This window comes from Anolis carolinensis, chromosome 4 (assembly GCF_035594765.1).
Source record: "Anolis carolinensis isolate JA03-04 chromosome 4, rAnoCar3.1.pri, whole genome shotgun sequence".
Classification (NCBI taxonomy): Eukaryota; Metazoa; Chordata; class Lepidosauria; order Squamata; family Dactyloidae; genus Anolis; species Anolis carolinensis.
Window position 1 is genome coordinate 232,356,825 of NC_085844.1, and position 25,610 is coordinate 232,382,434.

At 39.1% G+C, this 25,610-nt stretch overlaps 1 protein-coding gene across 1 annotated transcript in view; it reads left to right on the forward strand.

Moving 5' to 3' along the window:
- Positions 1–17,066, forward strand: part of tshz2 (teashirt zinc finger homeobox 2) — a 425,545-nt gene extending 408,479 nt beyond the window's left edge. Inside the window, exon 3 of the mRNA XM_062978940.1 lies at positions 15,182–17,066. The gene's annotated coding sequence lies outside the window, so the exon portion shown is untranslated. The remainder of the gene's footprint in view (positions 1–15,181) is intronic.
- Positions 17,067–25,610: the final 8,544 nt, after the last annotated feature.

Sequence of the window (25,610 nt, forward strand, 5' to 3'; positions counted from 1 at the left end):
CATTTATAAGAGCCCTGTGATACATTATTTGCATTCCTATTTAGCCGTGAGTTTGTGGGGCAGCAATGATTAAACTTGTCACGGGGTCTGATTGACAGGGTCAGATCTTCACTTTCTACTCTTTTGAAATTAAAAACAAATGTGTCAGCTCTCTTCATGGGCCGTAGCGCTGTGAAGCTTGCTCGCCTTGTCATCACAGATAGGTCAGGAATGTTTTAATTTTAGGGATGGATTCTGCTTGTCAGTGTAGGATGTGATGGCGTGTAGTTCTGGAGATGAGATGTGAAGGGTGTAAAACAAAGAATGGGAAGAACAAAGACAAAGACACTCACATTATTAGACAGATTTAATTAGTCTGAATGGATATTATGCTAGATGAAGCAGCGAGCTGTGAAATTAACCCTTGATTATGGATCGGCGGATCAGGCTCGTAAAGAGAATCAAAACCTTTGTGAATAAAATAGAAGGTGTGATTCCATCCTGACCCCCCACCCTTTATCCACACAGTCCTTTTTCCTAGGATCTGAAGGGAGGGGATTTTGATGAAACAACCATTTTGAAAGTCTGCTCAGTCTCTCTTTCAGCTCACTTGGCTCCTATGCACTGACGTGGATGATGCGTATTCATTTCTGAAGAAACAGGCTACAGTGTTCCCTCACTTATCACGGGGGTTAAATTCCAGGACCACCCGTGATAAGTGAAAATCTGCAAAGTAGGGACACTAGGCTTCTCCTTAGGAAGGAAGTAGAAAGAGGGAGGGAGGGAGGGAGGGAGGGAAGAAGGGAAGAAAGAGGCAGGGGAACATGGCGCTGCCTCCTTCTCCTCCTGCTGCCATTTGGGCTCCTTCTCCGCCCTGCCGCCCACACTCGACTGAGACCACCGTCACTGTAAATCATAAGTTTTTATGATTTATAATATTATTGTGTTTATTAAAAAAACGCAAAACAGCAAGGGCGCAAAAAGCAAACCGCAAAGTAGCGAGGGAACATTGTTCACATAAATTGTAGAATTAGTGCAGTTTGACCACATTAACTGCCATGGCGCAATGCTATGGAATCCTGGGAGTTGCAGTTCTTTAGCAGAGAGCGCTTTGTAAAACTAAAACTCCCATGATTTCATACTTGAGCCATGGCAGTCAACATAGTGTCAATTTGCATTAATTCTACAGTGTATATGCAGTTTTATGTCTGATTAAATGAACATATATGACCATTACTATGTCTGCTTCCACTAACTCAATTCCTGTCTATCTGCATCCAAAGTTGAAACAAATGTTCTCAGAATGCTTTTCTTGTTTTCTTTTTTGGAAAAATTCTGAAGTTTGTTTTTTTTAAAAAAATTCCATACTCCTTCATGAAAAAAATTTATAGCAACCCTATCATGGATTTTTCTTGCCAAGATTTGTTCAGAGGGAATTTTCCTTCCACTGGGTTTCCATGGCCAAGCGGGGATTTGGACCCTAGTCTCCCTAGTGTGGCGATACACAGAAAATGGACAGAGAAAGAAGCTTAAAATGTAGAGAGAGATTCAACTCTCATCACAGTTTTCGTATTGACTGACATAGGAGATGAGAAGAAATCTTCACCATCATTCCTCATTTCATCAGTGTGGACTTTGTCTTTGTTTAAACCAGAAACTTCCTAATTTTTATTCACAGAATAAAGTTCCATAATGTAAGTGGAGAATTAAAATGATAATGACCAATAAAACAATATCACTGAGAGGACGACTAGAAATATCCAAGGGGAATTCAAAGTAGAGGACAATATCAAAGGAAAAAGCAGGGTTAGTATTTGGTCAGATAATTCTACAAGACTATATCCAAGCCAAATATATAGATTCAAAAATATGAAGGAAATGATGGAAATCCTCAATATTTTTTTTATCTGGTGAGGATTAAAATGCAAATATTGGAGAGATAGACAATAGCCACCAACTTCAGAATTACTTACTTACTCTCTTTCCCAATAAGTTTAGATATACACACCTACATACATTGTTATTGTTTGCCTTTTAGTCATGCCTCAAGAAGAGATGGGTAATAATTAAAAATAATAATAATTATTATTAATCCAATGCAGAAACCACTACACACTGTCAGCTTGCAGTGGTGGTTAGTAACTTTTACATCAGTGGGCAGTGAATCTGCTCCATGTTTTGGCAAAGCATTTGGTGGGTTCTCCAAAACAGCTTTAGCAGCATGGACAGACTTTCAAAATGTTGACCCAAAGCAGTTTCTTCATTCCACTGGCCTGGAATCCACCAACTAACACGGGCAATTTGTTTTGTATCTAGTATCTTATTTGATTCAACCTTTCAAATATTTATTAAATATGTTTAATAATTAAAAACAATTCTCTCTCTCTCTCACTCTCACTGGTAGTTTACTTAGCTGAAGGCTTGAAAATTTGTGTTATCACAGGAGAGGTCATTCAGGGACTTGATCTTCTTTCTCTTCTTTTTCTTTCTTCCATTATCCCTCCTCCTCCTCCTCCTTGTTATCTTTCTCACTTTGACCATAGAACCAGAACAAAAGTGGCATCATTGGAAAACTCAGTAGGATCTCCATGCAATAACCTGGTACACATAACCAAATAGGGAGAGATGGGGGCAAATTGTCGGTCCTCGTATATCCATTTCTAAGCAGAGATGACATTCTTGACAGGTGTCTGTGTGTATGTGTGTCACCTCTATATGTGCCATTCAGGATGTTGTTTTTTGCATATTGTCAGTGAGATTGCTTTCAGAAAAATTAATAGATATCTGTGAGAATCTAAAAGAGTGGCATCACATGAGATATTCAGAATACATAGGCATCAGTGTTCATACATCATCATATAACGTGCTGCATCCACAGTTTAAAAACAATGAAGAATAAACCACAGTAGACAATTTTACATGTCACCTCCATAATATCAATTGTTCTTCTCTTATCCAAAAGTAATAGGGCAAAGAAGATATCTGTTAACATTTTGTTGGTGTTTTTAAAAAATGACTTAATAACATCCAACTATGACTACAATAGCATGCTTTAGTATTAAATCTCAAGATAGCTTAATATTAGTTTTGAATAACATGTTGGCATGTAAAACTCACAGTAACATATAAAAGCAAATGAAGCAAGCAGTTACTTGTTTTTGGTGACAATAATAAATGAATCTAGTTCAAAAAAAATTAAAATCTCACCTTGTGTAAGGGACATAAATCTTCCAACATTTTACAGACAATAAATTGGCATATATGTGGCCAAGCAATGTCAGAGTGTGGGCAAGAAGGCAAAGGTTTTACAAGGAAGAACTAAAAGGCTGATTTTTGTTTGCAGAAACTGAAGTAAGTAAAGGAGGAATGTGGGAGGAGAAAAAAGTAACAGCAGGGGTGTTTTAAAAGTAGCTGAAAAAGTGGGGCAGCTGAGGATCAATTGGGACTGTCCCTGTCAAATTAGGACAGTTGAAGGTATAGAATCATGCACAAGAAAACATAGCATAAATTCAATATTTGTAATATATAGGATGGAATATAAGCACTTTTTATTCTTTCAATGAACTTGGCAATCTTGAAATAATAAGTGGCTTTTTACTAGAATGGGCTTAGTGTTTAAGGTAACATGTCAGGACAAAATACTGTACCTCTCCTTGGCTCATATCAAACATAAAGGAGACTTGTAGCAACATTTCTTCACTACGTAGTACTATTGTTTAAGTTTCAAGCCAGCCAGCCATTCTGTCATCTAAGATAATCCATTCTATTGCATCTTATTTCTGGAGTTCTGTTTCATTTTTCTATTTTAAATACTTGCAGCCTTTTCTGAATCCCAGAATCCTGCAATGCAAGAGTTCCAAGTCAGAGTGAGTATTCAAATAATATCTTCTATACCAGGCATGGCCAAACTTCGGCCCTCCAGGTGTTTTGGACTTCAACTTCCATAATTCCTAACAGCTGGTAAACTGGCTGGAATTTCTGGGAGTTGAAGTCCCAAACACCTGGAGGGCTGAATTTTGCCCATGCCTGCTCTATACTATACCATTACAGTAGTATAATACTATTTGTTTCTTTTGTGAGGGCACTCTAGAATCCAGCAGGAAATGGATAAGAAATCAGTAATGTTCAAGGATCACTACTTTGAGCACTACGGAACTACACCTAGGTAGCAGAGAATTCAAAGCATTGTACCAAACAAATCTCAGTAACGTTCCAGTATATTTGCAGAGATATTGTAGCAGCTTAGAATCTAACCAAGCAAATAAAGTTGGTGAGAGAAGCTTTTGCAGACAGAGTCCTTAGACAAACAGGCTGTGTCTACACTTGGGGGGGGGGGGGAGAGAGCAGCTGGGGTCAGCAATAATCCAGACTTTTTAGTTGTTAATCAGACTTTATTCCAAAGTAAGCAGTTGAAACATGTTCAGGTTTTCAGGAAACTCTGGGATGCCCTCAGTGTTTGCAGTCATGTGGACACCTGTATTAGGTTCTTTCCATTCAGTCCAATCCATTGTCCAAATATATACTACTACTATCATCCTTTCCCTGAGCTAATCAGTAACAGGAAGGGCATGGGTTGTCCTCTATCCCCACCACTGTTCTTGCCAGCCACAAGAGATGCATCTGTTGCATTTGTTGAAGTTATAATGAGGTGCCCACATGATTGACAAGATAGAGGAGATAGCTCTAACTCTTCCATATTGACTACAGAGAAAATAGAGTGCTATGTCCTGTATAACATGCTGGGGGGCGGGGCAGGGGGAATCTCCTTTTTCCACTCCAACTCTCAGAATCCCAAACTGTGACCACGTGAGAAGGAGATTCTAGGGTTTTCTCCTTCAAACTCTGGGTCCATATTTTCACCCAAACAGATCTCATTCTCCTGCTTTTGACAATTTTGAAGGATACTATCCATTGCCAGTATTCAACTTTCAGTCCATTTACATCTTCTGTATATGAAATGGAGGAAGACCACCATCTTGTCTTCTGTCTCAGGCTAAACATCAGCTCTCCTTTAAATTTCATAGGAATGAATGCACAACTAGTACAGAACTGGAGTATTCTTGACTGTTACACTTGATATGGGAGTAAAGTCCCGATATTTAAAATGTGTATGTCAAAATACAGCGAATAGTCAGAAATTCAGTTTACTATGTAGAATATTTGCTCCTTCTTGTCTGCTCCGTTCTTCTCCATTGTGCCCGCAGGCATCTCTCCTTCATATGTATTTCTCTTTCCCACCCTTTCTTCTTCCATTCTCCTACTCCCCACCCCATGGAATTGTTCCTGTGGTAGTTTAGCATGTCAGCTTGTAAGTCTATAAAACAGTTTTCCACCAGCTGGAGGTCTAACATGCTACATGAATACATAACAGTGCCTAACCAAGAAGGTTTGTAATTCAGTAATTAGCTGTAATTAATGAACACAAAGTGAAGACTCATTTACAGTTTAAATTATCACATTAGCTCCTGTCACCCTCTATGTACACAAAACAGCAGGAATTCAATTATTTTTATTCTTTGGAGCTAATTTAAAATTTAAGGAATGCCATTACATGAAATAATAGGTAGAAAATGTAATAGAAATCACGGAGAACAGTTGGCTGCCCATAGAACGGGAAGGCGAGAAGGGGGAGGAAACGACTGGGAAATGTTTGTCTGGACTTTTTCTGGTCTTGTTTTGCTTTGTTAGCAGCTGAAGGTTTTTTGGATCTACGCTTCCTTTGGCGTATCTAAAATGAAAACGAGCTCAGAGACTGCCGCCGACTCTTTGCAGCAAGGCGAGTCGTTAAGCATAATTGTAAAAGCGCTTGATACAGATAATGCTGTTGATAGTAACATGATGACAGCGGGGGAAATGCTCCCAACATTATATTTAATGGGACTAAGTCGGTGGTATCTGTGTGCAGCGTCTCAGCTTGTACGGTTCTCCCATCGTGACTAGCAAAACTTCTATCTAATACTCCTTAAGTGACTGTCACTTTACACTCTACCTATACTTTTGTGCACTCATCTGGAGGAGGGGGGGGTTCTTTCCCATGTCTTTGCTTTTAAGCATGTCAGGTTGCAAATCCCCCTGTGGTTGCTCCTGTTATTTGCTCCCTTTAGAGCTTGCTTTTTAAAAAATAAATAAGCATCCAAACACACTGGCTCTTAGTTCTGGAGTTTTCATGCATCTGAATTACCACTGGGTTACCTGCCATCTTTATTTCAGATCCAGTTGTTTCTTGATTTATTTATTTACCCACTGTTTCAGTCCAAGCAGGCCCAGTTTTTCATTTGTGATCGGCTGCTGAGTTGTGGCTTTTATGTAAGCAGAGGGAAAGTGGCGATAAGGCAACGGGAAGAAAAAGGAGGGGAACACTGTTAGGGAAATGTTACTGTAATTAATGAAAGCTGCCAGTAATTGGGAAGGTGTAAGACACTGTAATACTGTAGTGATAGTCATCCGTTCTGTGTGCATTATTCGCTTCCCCCACCCCGAAATTCCCTCTCGAACAATCCCTCATCATCTCTGTGATCTCAGACACTTAGCCATGCAAATCTTCCTGACATACCTCTATGTCTTTGTCTTCCTAATTGGACAGTATAGAGTTGTTTATGGATATTGAAGACATTTAGACCTCGGTTGGAAGTTGTTCAAAAATCGTTAGCAAAGTTGCCGTAACAGCATTGTCAAATATTTATCCCCGTTTCAACAGCTGACCTGCCATCTTTTATTATAAAATTAGCAATGAATTGTCTAAACCCCAAGCTAACATGTGATTAATTCTTTTTACACACTCACACCAGAAGCGGCTGGTGACTTTCATATTGGCAAAGCAGCGAATCTACTTTTTGGGCATACCTTCAAAGAAGTATTATCATTGTTGCCTCTAACCTACAGTGATTCTATCTGATCCCAAATTCCTAGAATTTTCTTAGCAGAGCTTATGCGGGGATGTTTTGTCATTTTTTTTCTTTAAAGGTGAGGCAGTATGACTTGCCCAAGATCACTGAGTGGGTTTTTGTGGCTGAGAAGGAATTTGTACCCTAATCTTCTGAAGTCCCAGTCCAATACTCAAATTGTAACACTATGCTAAAACCTCAAAATGCGCTGCTCACTTCTGCATAAGGATTTTCACTCTGGTCTCCCAGAGTTTAACACTCAAACCATTACATCACATTGGTTAGTCCTAAGGAACTATCCAAAGTGACTAACCTTAAATTCAATACTTAAAATCCAAATTAAAGTCCAGACCAGATTTCCCAATCCATTGGAGGCACCAACCAGCATTCACACACGGGCAGGAAATGCACAATAGGCTTCTGTATTACATAACCTATAAAGTCCTAAATGGTTCTGGCCCAGCCTACCTGTCCAAACGCATCTCCCTCTATAAACCACTTCGGAGATTAAGATCGTCTGGGGAAGCCCTGCTTTCGATCCCACCTCCTTCACAAGCGCGACTGGTGGGGATGAGAGACAGGGCCTTCTCAGTGGTGGTCCCTCAGCTGTGGAACTCCCTTCCCAGCGATATTATATCAACCCCCTCCCTCCTAGCCTTCAGCCTAGACTTTGTTCTGGGATGACATGTTTTAACATTGAAATATATTTTAATTATGCAATGATAAATATATTAATTTTAATCCAATTTTATCTCATGCTCATGTTTTATGCCTAAGGCACTATATAAGGCTGTCTATGCTGAGATCCTGAAAGCAGCCTCCTCTCCAGATGTCAAGTCCGGGGAGACCCTTTACGGAGCCACACATCTCTCTCTGCCAGAAAGGAAATCGTCTCCTTTTTCTGCAGAGAGAAATGCATCTGGTCTTCCATTGGGAACTCAATGTAAGCAACCTGGTCTTCCTGTTGATCTTGCCTTGATACACGAAGGCGGTCTTTGTGAAACTGAAACTGTGAAATATGAACTTATGCAATATGTAGGCTTACTGTGTTACCAAATCCCATCTTTCCATCAACGACTTATATAGACTTATATAGAAATAATCAAGCTAAGATCTCTTGGTGATTACATTAGCAGTTTTCTAAGCTTTCTATTCAGGATGAATGTACTTACAAGGAAATATATAATCAATGAATAACACAACATTATGTGATGATACAATTATTTTAAAAATAAATAATATAATCAAAATTAGCATTTTAAAAATCTACATGAGACTAATAAATAAAAATGCATTGTGGTTTTTAAAAAAACTTGTGATGGACTTAATGGATAGTGGATTTTTTCTTGCTTTTGGGTTTAATTGCTTTGGAGTTGGAAGGGGCCACCTAGGCCATCAAGTCTAACCCCTCTCTCATTGCAGGAAATCCAGCTAAAACAGTGGTTCCCAACCTTTGGTCCTCCAAGTGTTTTGGACTTCAGCTCCCACAATTCCTAACAACTGGTAAACTGACTAGGATTTTTGTGAGTTGAAGTCCAAAACACCTGGAGGACCAAAGACTGGGGACCACTGAACTTGAGCATCTTCGGTTTGTCCTCTTTTTGAAGGTTCAGGGGAAAAGACCCCACCATCACTCCAGGCAATTGATTTTTTCTGCTGAACAATTCTTAAGCTCAATCAAAATCTACCCTGCTATAACTTTAAACCATTAGACCTGGTCCTTCCCTCTGAGCCAACAGAGAGCAACCCTGCGACAGCCCTATAGATATTCCAAGACTACAATCATTTTAACGGGAAGTTGCTGCCAACTGTGAGAGAAATAATGTTGAATACTGTAAAAAACTATCCACTGCATAGCTATCAGCCTCCTCCCAGTAGACTCAAATCAAGGGAAAGTTGCATGAGAACCACCACTCATCCTAATGTTCCCCCAGCAACAGCAAGAGTATCCCTCTGGGCAGGTAAACCAGGAAATCCCAAATGGATGCCCTCCCCCCCCATGAGGGTCTGCCTCCTGGGGCAAACCAAGAATGGGCAACTTAGAAGTCCCTGAACAGAAGTGGTGTTGGGAGATCAAAAGACAACCTAGCTAAATGGCACTACCTAGAAGAATCCTCCACCTTGTGAGACTGAAGCAGAATAAACTCCTTGCCTGTATGCTTGCCCACAATGCCCTGCTTCAAGCAGAACTGTTTAAAGAAAGGTTTCAAACTACAGACAGTGTGGTCGCTGTTGCCCATTTTTGGTCTAAAATTATTTAGCCACTTGTGTTCCCTCTTTTTTATCAGTTTTATACTTGTTTATTTATGTAGTGTTTTTGACATGAAATAAATAAATTTTGCCCCTCAGTCTTCTCAGTCTGACCAGCTTGAACATGGCCAGCTCCCTCATCCTTGCCTCAAGACATTTAGTGGACAGAAGAGATTGAGGGTGACCCAGGAAGCATCTAGCTTACACATGGGGGAAAAAATAACAGCTCTTGGATCTCCAGCGTGCTCGCAGGAGATGTGTGAGAGGGCCATCTGCTTGTTTGTTTTGCTTTGAGTGCCCTGCATGCTTCCCCAGCAAGTAAATGGTTGAGGAAGTGAAGATCTGCCTTTTCAAGCTAGATTTTTGCTGCCACTAGAGCAGCGGTATTACTAGGGTTTATTGTCAAGCAGTGCAGTAACCCTTGATGTTGCCCTTGCAGACCCTTCTTCAATCAGGAATCAGAATTTGGGGGATTTGTTACTGGAGGATCTATTCTCTGGGCATCCTTGGGTACTTTCTGGCTTTGCATCTTGCGGAAGCATCAAATCCAGCTTGGAGACTGCTTCAAATTTTATAGACAGTCATTTTGGTATCACAAAACTCTCATAAAAATAAAGTAATTTTGAAAGCATTTTTAAAAATGATATTGTTAAAAAGTACTTTTAAAAATGACTACATTTGGTCCTGCATTTCCTTCTGAAAAGAGGGGTAAAACATTCCAGTGTTACCCTGGGATCTTTAGAATTCCAGTCTCTATGACAGTCTCCAAATCTGGAATCCTCCAGGTCCAAAGCTTGTAAATGTTTCTGGTTTGTATTATAACCGTCAAAATACCAGCCAGAATCTTTAAACAAAGTCTAAGAATTGGGATACGGAAACCCTATTCAGGGCTTATCTTCCTCCTGGAAAGTTCAATATTCTTCCCCTCATCTCTTCTCTCTCTCTTGCTATGTTAATTGGGTCCAAACTGTACTTTGAAGTCAGTTTCCAACAACTGAAGTACACTGAGGACAAAATGAGAAAATGGAGGAGGAGACAGAAACTGGGTCATTTTAAATACAGCTGAAAAGCGGGACGATAGAAGATTGATCTGAATTGTCTCTGCCAAATTTAGGCCATTGAAAGTTATGCTTTAAGGATGCAAAAATGAGGACAGGTAAGAAGTTTGAAAAATGTTAGTTTATTTTCCTCACAAGTATTTCACAAGTGATTCTTGAGTGCCACAAAGCAGGTGGTGAACTTTTTAATTCTTCTACAATTTGGCTTCATTTTGAAAAGCAGTAGCAGTCCCAGATCTTCCCACCAAGAATTGGGTATTGGCACTTAATCCTATTAATAGCCTTCCAATATCACATCTTTCTGTTTTTGTAGCAGTCATTCTCTCTTTCGCTTTCTCTCCCTCCCCTTCCTTTCTGATACCGGATACAAACTGCTGTGCAGAGTAATTGCCAAATACTTACATCAACACATAAATAAGACAAATAAATTTATTTACATTATTCATATCTTCTGTGCTTTCCTCCTCTTTTATTTATGCCTTAAACAACAGTTACAGTAAATATAACAATAAAAAAGAGTGCCTGCAGCGGGCCGGAAGATGATCAAAAAGCTCTGATATAGAGCAATTCATGTTTCTTCTTTACTATCGCTAACGAATCTTAACTTGAGCCGTGTTACGTTCCCATGTGAGTGATAAGCCATGATTTATTATGAAGTGTCATGAAATCGGAATGCCGTAGACTGAGAAATGAGTGAGTGGAAAATGTGTTCCCATTTTCCCAGTCTCATTACTCAAAAGATGCAGAGTCCCTTTTCATAGCCTAATTTCCACTGGAGATTTTTCTTTTGGCGGGGGGGGGGGGGGATAAAGGCCTTTGCATCACAATGGGAAACTATGTCAGGGTGAAAAAAACTGAATTCCCATGAAATCTTATTGCCTGTTGGTTGTATGAAATATTCAGGATACACATTATTTGGCAAAGCCCCACATAGGAATTCTCCATCCTGTTAACAGAAATAATGCAATATGTGGTACAGGGTGTTATGGCTCTTAATTTAAATCACTTTGATTTTCTTTTCTTTTCTTTTCTTTTCTTTTTTGTTTTCTTTAAAAAAAGAAAAATAGTGCACTGATATCTCACATTTTTCCATTGTCAAACTGATGGGAGCAAAACAAGCATTCTAGCATTCAGATGTAATCCTCCCAATTCACAGCAAACAGGTCTGTCAATGACTGTAATAGCTATGATGATAGTGAAATAGACCTCCACATCCCAGTTCAGATTACTACTGAATATCAGGTCTTCTCTCAAAGATAATGTAGCTTGCTTTCTCTCCCTTTCTTTCTCTTTTTATCTCTTACACACATACACTGTTAATTGGGTTTGAAACTGATGATTTCAACATTATATGGATTCCCTCTACTATTAAGAGTTGCCTAGGAAGGTGATTTTTGCAAACACATGCTTTTTCATCATAATGATAGAAGAAACCACCACCTTTCACCTTCATCTACAGCCAAATAACCCTATTTATGTATTGAATCTATTTAATCTGGTGTATGTCAGCTGGTGTGGTTTAACAGCTTCAGAATTGGACTAGGGACCTCATCACATGGGTGGTTTTCCCCATCTCTGTGCACTGTCAACATGCAGCCAGGACAGAGTCTGCTAGAGCCCATCAAATGGTGCAGGGCTACTTCTGGTGGGACCCCATGCCAACAGCATGCAGAGATGGAGCCCTGAGAAGTCGAGTAGTCAACTGACTCCTCATTGAAGAAGCTGGGGACAACATGGAAGGAAACCGGGGACAGTGGGGAAACATTGTGGGATAACAGCCCATGACCCATGATGATAAGGACGCGAAGAGGAACACTTCCCCTGCTGTCCCCCTGTTTCTGGATCTCCATGTGATGAGATTCTATAACCTGATTTCCCATGGAAACCCACTGGGTGTCCTTGGGCAGGTCATACTGTCTCAGCCAAAAGGGGAATCAATAGGAAGCCCACTCTGAGCCAATCTTGCCAATAAAACCTTGTAATAGCCTTGTCTTGGGGTCGTCATACATTGGAAGCAACTTGAAGACAACAACAGCAAATAGTAACCATATGTCAACAGTCCCATAGGTTGCCATAGGTTGGAAATGGTTTGAAGGCACACAAGTTAGGCAGGAGAGACTTATTGTGCCTGAAGAACATCTTTTTATTTCAGTTCTGTGGTTATTTCCTCTGCCTGTGTTTTCTGTGCTGTGAAATGCTGAGATCCATATAGCTGTGCCAGGCTTTCCTTTTTTCCAGAGAATGGTTGACATGATGTTTCATTTAGGAAACTTGTCAGTGATGAGCACAGAAAATTTCATGGCAGCATAAAAAAGGAAGTGAAGGAAACATAATTTTTAAAAAGCTTAATGAAAACGTATTAGTTTGATATACTTCTGACCTATTCCTGACCCCATGTAGCCCAGTGAGAAAATACTTTTTTGGCAGATGAATTTGTCTTTATGTAGATTTCAGTTCTTTCCACATAATACAGCTTTAATACATATCTATTGCAATACGCTTCTGGGCATTGGCAGTGGTAACACTAAAGCCTTTGACAATGATTGTGTAAGTGGGTGTGATTTCATGGCATGTTCACAAACATCCTACTGAGGGGAGTGAAATTGTCAGGATATTTATGCAAAAAGGAAGTGAAATGCCTTTGGGTTTATTTTTTTTTCTGGGTCTGTCCACTTGGAAAAGAACCCGTGTGGAAAGAGCTGGGAATGAAAGCAATGACAGGTCCCAGAAGTTCAGGAAGCAACCAGATATATACAGTCAGGAGCTCATATACGTATTTATGGTATATGCTTAACTTGTAAGACAAAGAGGTTAACACATTTCTGTTGCCTGAAGAAAGGGATGAAGTTAAGAAACGAGTGGGGAAAAGAGGCTTATTTTGTATGTCCAGTATGATCATAAACTGAGAAGGAGGAAGGGAAGTTTACTGCTGGTTTTAAAATTCACAAAATACTCAATGAAGATGAAAAAGAAAATAACCAGGCAAACAATTGTGGAGTTTGTTTCCAAAAAGTTCCAAATTTACCTGAGCAAATTTTACAAGGAGCTGGAGGGATGGGGTTGGTACCTTTTGGAAACAAACTCCACAATTATTGTGTCTATTAGAGGAAGGACACAGCAACGGCTGAGCAGAATTCAAAGTGCAACATGACCCCCTATGTGTGGGGGATACACTCCAAACTAACCTTCTCCCTCATGGATACCTGAAAGCTCAGGTGATAGCGAGGCCTATATTTTAGTGGGAAGCATACCATAGACATCACACTGGAGGACCCAAAGGATATCACAAACACTTCTGGGCATGGGAGCGGATAAGTGGATATCAGATCTGTGTATAAGGGAACCATCCTGTATATAAGTATATAGAAATTGAAAAAAGTTAAGGAAAACAATATGATTAAAGTTTCTAACTTTTTAAATATAACATTCATGGGTACTTTCATGGGAGGTAAGAGGAAAGGACGGAGGTGAGCTTAAACTATAAAAGTTTATATTTTTTATAAAAAAAACTATTTAAAAAATAAAAAGTGTAAAAATGTATATAGAAATCTGAAAGCCAGATCAAAAACTGTTTTTTACAGGTTTCACAAAAGTGACTGGACAGTTGAAAGATAGCTATAATTCCACCTTCTTACATGGTCAACCCTTGATTTAAAGTCTGAGATGTGTATTTAGAACTGCATTCCTGCCTTTCAAATATAGCTGCTAAAATGGGAGGGAAGGCTCAAAATGCTTTGAGTGATATGTGTGAAATCAGTCTATCATGATATAGAAAGAATTTGGATATGAAGGGAACATCATGTGATGGGACATGAATGATTTACATATGTAACGGCTAGGTAATTTTTCAGAGCAGGGGTGGGGAGTATGTAACTTTCCAGATTGCCAGATTACCAAATTTGTATCAGCCTTAGCTGTTACAGGAAATGGTGAGACATTGCTGGGGTTATAGTCCAATACCCTCTCCAGATGATGGGCCACATGTTCCTCAGTGCCATCTTAACATTTTTGTCCTCTCGACCCCAGGTATGTGGGCTTTTATTGTACAGCATTCTCTAAGGGTGAATCTATAAAGGAAACATAATAACAGATGGAGTTGCAACTTTTGCAAATCACAGGTGGTCTCAAGTTTTAATTTTAGGATTCTATTTATTTACAGTCTAGCTTGCTAACAGGCACAACAAAAACAAAACTCCAGACACATTGGATTGAAAGGTCTGGAAATACTTTTTTTCACCTGCTGCTGAAAAGCCATTATGATAGGTGCCAGATCATATGGAATATTCCATGAATGGTGTGTGTGCACATGCTCAAGTTGCCTGTTTAATCTGTGGATACTCCATGAATTTCAGAGGATTTCCTTAGGCAAAGAATATTCAGAATAGTTTTGCCAGTTCCTTCCTCTGAAATATAGCCCACTGCACCAGGCATTCATTTGCAGTCTCCATCCAAGTACTAACAAGAGCTGACCCAGCTTATTTTATAAGAACAGACCAGATCTGGGGTACCACCTTGAAAAAGGTCTGGTGACCTCGGTAAATCGCTCTGAGTCCCCTTCAGGGTGAGAAAGGTAGGGTATAAATATAGTAAAATAAATAAATATAGTAAAATAAATAAATAAAATACCCTGTGTGTTTGATCTCAGCTGTCAGAAAGTCCAGACAAGAACCATAGCAGAATGTTATTAAAGCCACATAGAACTTTGTAGGTGACTTGTCTTCAAAGCCTGGGATATTGTCTCTTACTTTGTTTTATTTTATTTTATTTATTTTATTAACTACAACCTCCAGAATCCATTGGACAATGTGGTCACTGGCCTAGTTGGCTGGTGTATTCAGTCAATATCCTTGTCAGCCTTCAGATTTGATTTTTCATAATCTTCAGTACCTGTTGCTGAAGACACATTAATTCAACAATGGCTTTAAAGGGGGGGGGAAACAGAGGAGGAGGTGGGAAAACCATTATGAAGATGTTTCTTGCATTTTTATTTTTATTTTTTTCTGATTACAGGACAAATGCCTTAACCCCCAGCTCTCCCATCCTGACTGCCCACCCGGATCCCGCCTCTGCCTGCTGCGCTATTTCTGACATTGAACTTCCAACAACCCGGACTGAGAGGACTGCCAAAAGAATAATAAAAATCTCCAGCTATTCTTCTTCATCCTCACTAACAATTTGGTAATGAAGTATTGATTTCCACTCCCCTGCTTATGGACGATATTAGATTTTCATTGATAAACTGCACTGAGGCTGTCTGGTCTCCACTGTCCCTTTTTGCTGTCACTAAAACAAAGTACCGCTGAAGTAGGATAATGACTGAAAACATTGATGTACTTATTTTGTCAATTTGTAACACTCGACAGGAAAAAAAAGTATAATTCTTCATAGTTTAATGTCCAAGCGTGTTCCACAAGATGCAGTCACACTGGAAGCTTTGCTTTTCATGGTAATGTCCGTTTCCTATTTATAACCCCTTTGGGATAGTTTGTCTAAAGGATATGTTTCAACTCGGTGCAGCTATTACTGATGCACCTGGGTTGCCCAATCTAGTCATTGCACTAGGGATCAATACATCACCGTAAGTAGAAGAATTATTAAGTTAAAACACATTCTGAGCCAAAAAAAAAATCTGGAACAGCGTTAATCTTCTAAGCAAGTTGTTCAAATAGTTATGGTTAACCATGTTACTGCCAAAGATTTGTTGAAAATGGATTGATTTTCAGGTCTGTGATTCATGATGTTTTTTTCCTCCTCTTTTATTATTATTATTTTTTTAATTCCATGGCTCTGTATGTCACGATGTATGCAATAGAGTGGGGTTTTGAACAAAAACAAAACGTGTTTTTTTCAAAATGAATATTAAGACTTTAAATTGCAAACAGTGATGAACATTTCTCTTATCATCAATAGAATTTGTATCCTCAGTAATATAAAAAAAGGCCATCAAATACAAAAACTTCCTACCTATTTTTTAAGTTCTCACTTTGCTTCAGAAGGAGCTAAATTGCATTGAGATGTGGGGCAGAAGGAAGCTTTCAGTTTAAAAATGGTTCTTCTAACTTTTTCCCATTAAAACTTTTCAGGTCCCAATTTTAATTTGTGGAATATTCACGTTAATAATGAGATCTAATTAAGACATCCATTAAAAGCCCGTTAAAGTTAATTTAACGTAAAAATTCCAATAGAACTGTATTAGATTTTCTCCATTAAATTAACATTATGGATTTTAAGGGATGTCTTAATTATATGTTATTATTAACAGGAATACTGTATTACACAGATTAAAATCTGGTTCCAAGTCTATGCAGAAAAGCTTCCATGACATTCTGATGTTGAACATTACCCATTATATAGTGGGTTAAATTTAGGCACAACTTTCTTTTCCCCATCTAAGCATTTTCAATACAACAATGCTGGGCCTATAAAAGAAATCTGTCTGTGCATTTAAAGAATGTTATCCTTACAGGAGAAATAAGACTGTGTCAAGTCATAAACTGCAACTCAAAGTATAAATGAAATATGTAACAGGAACTAGGCATAAAATAGAAAATGTTTTGGAAAAGGTCTAGCTTTTTAGTAAAATAATGACGGTATAAGGCAAGGCTGAAACAAAATATAAACCTGGACACTTGCATAGTCACAGGAAATAGTTCAAAAATGCTTAGCCTATCTGCTTTTTCAAGAACACATACACACACACACTAATTTCTGCATCAGAATTATCTGTGAAATTTTGACATGATCCCTAAACTTGCCATAGAAAGGGGAGAAAAAAAATCCCCTCCTTATTTACCTCCTAGGGAAAGTGTTGCCCTTATGCCACATATAATAGCAAATTGCTTTTTTTATGGCATGCATAACCTAGATGGGAAAAAATATGGCGCTTGAGGGAAGGAGGGGAAAAGTAAATGAAGTTCCAGGAATGTCATTCTGAAGTAATGAGGCATGGACAGAAAATATACCCCTCACATCATCGGATTGAGATGGCAGTCGAAATAGCTTCATTGAAGTGTCAGCACTCATCCATCAATCAATCATCCACAAGGAAAAATAGCGACAGTACAACGGGGCAGCTTTTATGGGATTTACTCATGGGCATAGGGAATAGCAGCTCAAATGTAGTTCTGACATGAAAAGCAAGGTGCTGATATTATTTTTTATGATGGGAGGATCATAAAGTGAATTGAGAACAGTGAGGTCTGTCTTTGCTTAACCTATTCAACTGGAAACAAACGGAGCTCAACTGGAAATGAACAGAGCCTTCGGATGGGTTAAGATTGAAGCGTGCATGCGATGCGGCAGCGGGCCACTGGCCACTGACAACAAAATTCTATTAAAGCCAAATCAATGCATTAGCATTGGGATCCTCTGAAGCTGTTAAATTGCACCAAGCAAAGGCTGGGATTCTTAAATGAAGTTATGTAACACGTGGCTTTGCGGCAGAGGAGGCAAAAGGCGGCGGGAGGGGTGGCCTGCAGCAGATTTCACTTGTGGGAGACCCATGCCCAATGCAAAAACTATAACCCTACTCCAGGCTTGGTTCCATCCTGTAGAAGTAAATTTTGTAGCTACAAATACATTCCTTTTTAGCCTTGCCTGTGGGTCTACTTTTACATAATGCAGTGGGAGTGACTTAAAACTCCATGATTGTATAGAATATGGTCCAACTCAGTAATAATAATAATAATAATAATAATAATAATAATAATAATAATAAAACTTTATTTATACCCCGCCATCATCTCCCCGTGGGGACTCGGGGCGGCTCACAATGTTACAAAAGTAACAGCGCAAATACATTAACAATATACACAGTTTAAAACACAAGAAGATGATGAAACAGAAGTTAAAACAAAGGTTTATACAACAGTAATAATATCAAACAACCACCAATGCAATTCAGTCAACTTCAAAGATGCGGGGGGGGGGGGGGGGGCTATAGCAGCAATATAAGATAAAATCATTAGATTAAAATACCCCGATGAAAGGAACCTAATAACATTCAGAATAGAATTATAATGAGGCTGGTCATCCAATAGCTGTCTCTCCAAAGGCCACTAGGAATGTCTTTGACCCAAGAGACATCAAAAGGGACGAGATCTGCAAAAAAAAAAAAAAAAAAAGTAAGACCCCCATATATGTGGGGAATATGTTCCTGACTGGACTGCAGTTACCTGAAACCACAGATAACAATTTTTGTGTGTGTGTCAGGAGCGACTTGAGAAACTGAAAGTCGCTTCTTGTGTGAGAAAATTGGCCGTCTGAAAAGATGTTACACAACATGAATGTTTGATGTTTTACCATCCTTGTAGGAGGCTTCTCTTATGTCCCCGCATGGGGTGCTGGAGCTGGCAGAGGGAGCTCACCTGCTCTCTCTGGATTTGAACCAGCAACCTTCAGATCAGCAGTATGCCGGCACAAGGCAATAGGGAAGCATACCATAGAATTGCCTGAATGACCTAGTAAATTTCTAGAGGTGCCCTATTTCCCAACATGTGGGCAAGTGAAAGTATAGATATGGGTTCTGTGATTTCAAGGGGTTTATTGTACTCACATCGACAGCTCTTGTTGTGCAGTGGCAGAGCAGTAAATCAGGGTTCCCTGGTTCAAACATTGTCTCTGGCATTTGAACTGTCTTAATGCACCTTATTGGTACACTATGCAGTGTATACACTGGAATAGGTGGTAGCACCAGGAACCAAAAAAAAAAAAAGTCAATGGGAATATGTCAGCATGGGTACTCACTGGCTGTCCCATAACTCTGCAGTTGTCCAGGAGTGGTGATAACAATAGGGAAGGGATTGTAATGATCCAGCAGGGCCAAATTAGTTTGGACCCAGCTAGACCATAAAGACTTTGCCCCACTGCTATTGTAAGTCAGGCATGGAGCATGTAAGTACCTCTGAGGCTATTTCTGCTCTGTGCAAGCCCTCAGAGAAGCAATACCTAGTGCCTTGTGCCAACAGGATTTCTGCCTCAATTACCACATCTACAAAATGGGGAGAAAACTGATCTGCTTTTAAGATCTCTTGTAAAGAAAGACAACTGCAACACCACAGAAATGCTGAAGTACTGCTATTTATCACTAGTGTGTTCTTGTGAAGTTTCTGCTCATCTTAATCGGCTATATTCCAAATGAATTGCTGTAGGATTATTTCTGAAATATGCAAATTGATATGTTTTATGATTTCACTTGATAAATTAAATTTGGTCCAGCATCAGCAGAAAAATTTTAAAAGTTCATTCAGGAGACTGATGAATGCACTAGATTCTGCCATTTGCAGCATGATCAATGTAGAAAGCCATTGACCTTGGGAAAACAAACTCATATATTGCTTTCAGCCAGTATGAACCTCTCCCAGCTAAAAGAGGGAAATGAATCACTGGATACTAGAGGCGTCATTATCTGAAATCAAAGCTTTTTCTTTTTTTTAAAAAAAAACTGCACACTTTGGATGTGATCTAGTATGATCTTTGGGAATAATTTGTTTGCTAGCATAGCAACAAAGCTGCAAAAAACGGATCCAAATCTAATTCTGCTATGAACTTAATAGGAAGCCTTAGGCAAAGTCCTGTCTCTGCTTTCTCCAACTGTCTTTAATAGAAAAATAATAATACAGTACTCCCATTGTACACTAAGTCTACATTTTACCCTAAATACATAGACTAGCATCCTGTTTGGGACATACACATGTGTAAATGCAGTTTGCATGCACATGTGCCACATATTTCAGGTGGGGTGCAAGGGAACTGCCAAACTCTGGGAAAGGATGGTGCAATGGGAAAGAGAGGAAGTGGGGAGGCAAATCAAACCATGAAGATACAACTGTTTTGGGCTTTTAAGGAAATAGAAATGAGGGTGCATTCAATCCATCAGTGTGATACACCCCCCCCCCCCATGCTTTAGTCATGATTTGAATTGCCTATTCACTCCTTCCCCTCTCTACTGCAACCTTTTTTAGGGCTCAACAGATACAGGAGAAGGTAGAAAGACATGGAATTGCATGGACAGAGCTAAACTCCAATACAAGATCTTGACCATGGTGTGCAAATACAGGTGCAACCCACAATGCTTCCGGTGGCACTTTTACTCAGGTTACGAAATGATCACAAAAGACAGCAGAGTCAGAGTAAAATAAAGAGAGAGAAGTACAGTCGAGATGAGCACCTCTTGGTTGTCCAAGCCAGTCTTCCCAAGCAAGACAACAAGAGATGTATCCTAGTATTATTAACTTCTCTCAACGAGAAGTATAGAAAGTCTCAGACTGGAAACCTTGAAAGGCTGCCTACAAATCACCAAATGACACTCTTAACACCCAATCATTTTGGGTGCTTTGCTTTCATTGAGGACCATTTTAGGCAGATACTTGAATAAAGTGGTCTTGTTTAAGACGATCAGTTTTCAAAAATAAAATAAGATAAATTACCTCCCTCTCTAACACTCATTTCCTCTCTTTTTTGGTATAAACCTGGATAAGTTGGTAGTTTATCTGTCACATAAATCAGGTAATGGCCGGGGAGGAGGGGGGATCAGTGCATCTTTTCTCTGTCACCTGTGTTCAATATCATCATCCTGACTTTTATAATCTTATTGGAGATCATCAAAACATTAATTAGAAAAACTGGTGATCAAACATGCGAATATTTATGATTTGCATCCCTGCTTATTAGCAAGTGGCATATTGATATGCCATATATCCTAACTGTTTGCTGTTCCATGCAGCAATAAAGCAGAAAGGATTGTCACTATCACCTAGAGAAGGGAAAGATTTACTTAGAAACACAAGTTTCTTTTTTGTTCCTGTATGACTGAACAAATGTAGGAAAATGAGGGATTTGAGATATGGTTTCTCATTGACGAGAGATGTCACTGTTAGTAAGATATTGTGGACAGAATGCTATTTTTGCTACACTAGAACAAGCATCCTTGGTCCCCATGAAGTTTGGTTCATAGTGGACAAGTCAGCTGATCTATATAAAAAGTATTTGCTAATCAATATGGGTTCACATATAGACAAAAGTCTCCTTTAATTGCAAACCCTATAAGCATGGTTTCACTTACCTGAACTCAGGAGAAAAAAATGTCATTATAGGAAGTTGCTAGATCCTCTGGGTGATTCTGTGGTATACTTCCCCTGGATCTTATCATAGAGTTGTGTTCAAGGACCTAGCCTTTTTTTTAAAGAGAGGATACCTCTTTGAGAATCTCTAGGTCATCCAATGCAACTCTATGTTATGATGGTAAAAGAAGGGATTTAGTTTAATCTCATCTGAACATATTTGTGGTTTCAGGTAACCATGTTTTTTTCTGGGAATATATCTTTTGTGCATATGGGGGTCTCACTGTACTTCTGAAGTGCTTCCTAATGCTGCACCATAAAATAAACAAACTTACTCCCTTACATATGTAATATTAGTAGAATGGTGCGGTTGATGTGCATGTGCTGATCCAGTTACTGGACATGAAGGGCTCTTTCTCACTCCCCAGAAAATGTCATTAAAAGGTGCAGTGCCCCAAAACTGTAGTAACATATATCCTCCATATGACAGTCTTGTGTATGTATTGCCTTCAAGTCAACCTATGGCCAACCCCATATATTTCATAGGGTTTTCTTAAGCAAATAACATTCAGAGGTGTCTTTATCTGCTGTAGGCATCTCTAATCCACTCTTAAACCAAAGAACTAATCCCACTAGTAAAGAAACCACTGTAATAACTGTTACAAGTGTCTTCACTGACATTATCTTTAACCAGAAATATTTTGCATACATACATACATTATGCAGATTAAGTAATGATACATTTATTGATGGGTTTTTAATCTGTGTTGCACAAATCCTTCTGCCAAAACAACACAAAATGCCACTCACAAATCTATAAACCAAATGATAGGATCATACACTATGCACACTATAAACAATATTTTTTTTTTAAAAAAAACTCTCAGAATACAGATCATAATGGAAATTCTTAAAAGGTTGTAAACAGATTGCTTCAAAATATCCCTTCCTGTTAATTAAATAGGAAACAATGATGGAATTAGGTAGATGTCCTTCAGAAAAGTACTCCATTGTATGTGGGAACTGCTGAAGGACTGTAATACCATCAGCACTAGATTCTCTCCTACCCTTGTACTTTTCTCAGTCTATGACCTTTCGTAGCAGTAGTCGAACTCAAAGTGGCCTAATGCGGTTTCCATTTTTAAATATACCATGGAGCTTTCACAACATTGCTGGAAATAAAAGTGCTGGTGGACAAAACAAATCAGTGATAGATGCTACCACTGAGAAGGCCCAATGCATTATGTTACCATCTTCTTCTAATAGATGCGGGGCAGAGTGTTTATATAAGACCCACCCTTCTTTCTTATTGCATCGTGTATCGTGAGTCATTCCCATCTCTCTAGTTCTTATATGCTGTCCATCAATGTCAATTTGGCTATCCAAACAATGTTGGTGTGAAAACTAAGGCAACTGCCTCTGAACCCCCACCCTTGCAAAACTCATGTCAACTAATATAGGTCAGGAATTCTTGTTGCTTTTGTTCAGTGCTGTTAAGCTGACTTCAACTTCAATTTATGATAATTCTATGAATGAGAGACCTCCAAATCACATTATTATCAACACCTCTGCTTTGGGCTTACAAACTCAGAATCATAGCTTCCTTGACTAGGGGCACTGCCAGAAAATTCAGTGTATCCAAATGACCCCCCCCCCCCAAAGGCTAATGTAACATTTACACTGTATTTTTAACCATTTGTTTACACCTGGGTTAAAACAAAATACCTCCAAAGATCTGGATCTTCCTTGATTAAACAAATCTTTGTAGATGTTGAGGCAGTACACTGATATCTGGATTCACCACCCACGATCCCAGGTAGTTTCCCACAGCTACTCCGCAATCCCCGGGCTCATGCAGCCCAAGGAGGTGGGATGACATTGCCACCCTACCCTCTCAGGCCTATTTCCCCACCAAAATTCATAGAAAGCCTTCTTACAATTGCAGGAGGCACTCCGTTCCCTGATCATGCTCAGTGATGATGTGATGGAGTTTTCAAGGTGGGGTGGGGGGGGGGGGACAAGTGTGACCATGCCCAACATGGCATATGGCACTTGCATGTGACCACAAAATGTGGCACAAATCAACATTTTGTGCTGTCTGGAAGTGCCCTGAGTCTTTCCACCTGTAACATTGTCTTTGTCTTTGACTAGTGAATCATATCTTCTCATAATATGTTCAAAGGACAAGCGTCAGTTTCTTCATCTTAGCTTCTAGGAACAATTCAGGCTTGATGTGCTCTAGACCCATTTATTTTCTTTTTGGCAGTTCATAGTATCTGCAGACCTTTCCCATGCATCACTTGTAGATTCTCTTCCTATCAGCTTTCTTCACTGTCTATTTGTTACAAACATGCGTAAAAATCAGAAATACAATACACAGACAATCCTTATTGAGGTTTAGAATATGTGTCTAAATGGGAAAAGGTGTGTCTTAAGAAAGGTGTGGCTGTTCCTAGAATTCTTAGGCTAAGTCCAAACCCAGCATTTTTGAGGAGAGTTACACAATGAATCCTGATTTAACAGTCATACAGCTTGTTCCTGAGAAGTTGAACTGTGAACATGTTCAGGATGACACCTGAATGCAACATCTCCTTCCTTTCCTTTGTAAAGGCCCTCAGGATGATTCTGTCCCAGTATTTCTTCCTTATTTTAAAAATGTATTTAAGATGAAGTCATTTTGTTTCCTTTGGAATCTTAAATGATTAGAAGACATTTAAATGGAAAAATCAATGTTACATATCATCAACTCCCCAAAAGCATTTACAGGAGAAGACTTCTAGTTAAATATATTTCCAGCAATATAAATGAAGGAAAGCTTTCTTTCTTCTTTATTACTTAACAATAAATAAAGCACCATATGTACTAGGATATAAATACACTAGGCAGAATTAGACTTTTACAGCAAATGTTAATTTCACCTTCCCACACAAAGGGATAAAAAAAATCCATCAACAAGAAAAATGTATACATAAGTAAAGTCATAAAACAACTGCTTTAGAACTTATTTCTCTTCCTTAGAACAGAAGTCTAAACATTCATGATTCACAGATGTAAGCATATTTGAATATTGCAATACATGATGTTGACAATTTACATTTTAGCATGCTAATAAACCTTTTTTACCTCTTTGAATTCCAGCTCCATTACCATTAAATAATTTTGTCTGACCTTTTTGTTTCCCAGACTTGTGAAAGCTTCAGTAGATAAAAAGAAAAAAAAACATAGGGAAGGACCTAAAAGGTTATAGTTTTCTGACAACAGAAGAACTGACATTAATAAAAATTGGGAAGAATGATTTAAATAATCATAACATTATTCATAGAAGGTTTTGGTTTTTTTAAAACCAACCGTACAATGAATCAAGAAATTAATAATTGTAAAAAAGCAAAGTGAAATCTAGTAAGCCATGGGTTATTTCTCCAGAGACATTGACTCTAGAACTATATGCCTCAAATTATAACATTCTTAATTATAAAATGGAATGATGATTATATGCTAGGTAGGATTGCTGGGAGGAAAACTAAAGAGAAAACTAAACTATTTCTTCCTGTTTTAGAGCTGGAGATTTCAGCAGGTGTTGCTTCTCATACATCTGCTGAAATCTCCTAATCTACATAGACATTAATGGAACAGAAGCCCTCTCCACTTTTCACTATCAGCCTAATTTTAGGGTCCCTCTCATCTATCCTCAAAGATAGTGTGGTGTAATGGTGTGAGAGTTGGACTAGGACTCTCGATTCCTTGTTTAGCCATGGAAACCCACTGGGTGACTTTGAAATCACAGCACGAAAAGGTGGCACAATGGGTTAAACCGTTGTGTCAGGTGGACTGCTGACCAAGAGGTTGGGTTGCTGACCTGAAGGTTGCCGGTTTGAATCCGCGACACGGGGTGAGTTCCTGTCTGTCAGCGCTAGCTTGTGGGGACATGAGAGAAGCTCCCATCTTGGCATCCCCTGGGCAACGTCTCTGTAGATGGCCAATTCTCTCACACCAGAAGAACTTGCAGAATGTTCTCAAATCACTTCTGACACAATTTTTAAAAAGCATGAGAAGGTTGCCTGTAAGTTAGAAATAGTTTGAAGGCACACAACAACAATGGCAACTCTTCTGTATGCCACAAGGTAGAAGAGTCATGCCATTGGCAGAGAACATAGTTTGCATGCAGAAGGCTCCAGGTCCAAGCCCTTGGAATCAGTAGGAAGCTATGAGACCTTGGAGAGGCATTTCTAGTTGACAGTGCAAAGCTAAGAGGACAAATCAATGGTCAGTAAAATAATCTTCATACGTTAATATGAAGGCCACTAGCAAACTTCTAGATTACACCACAATCAGGTGTAGATATAATTTAGACCTTTATGTGTTGTATGTGTGTGTGCCTA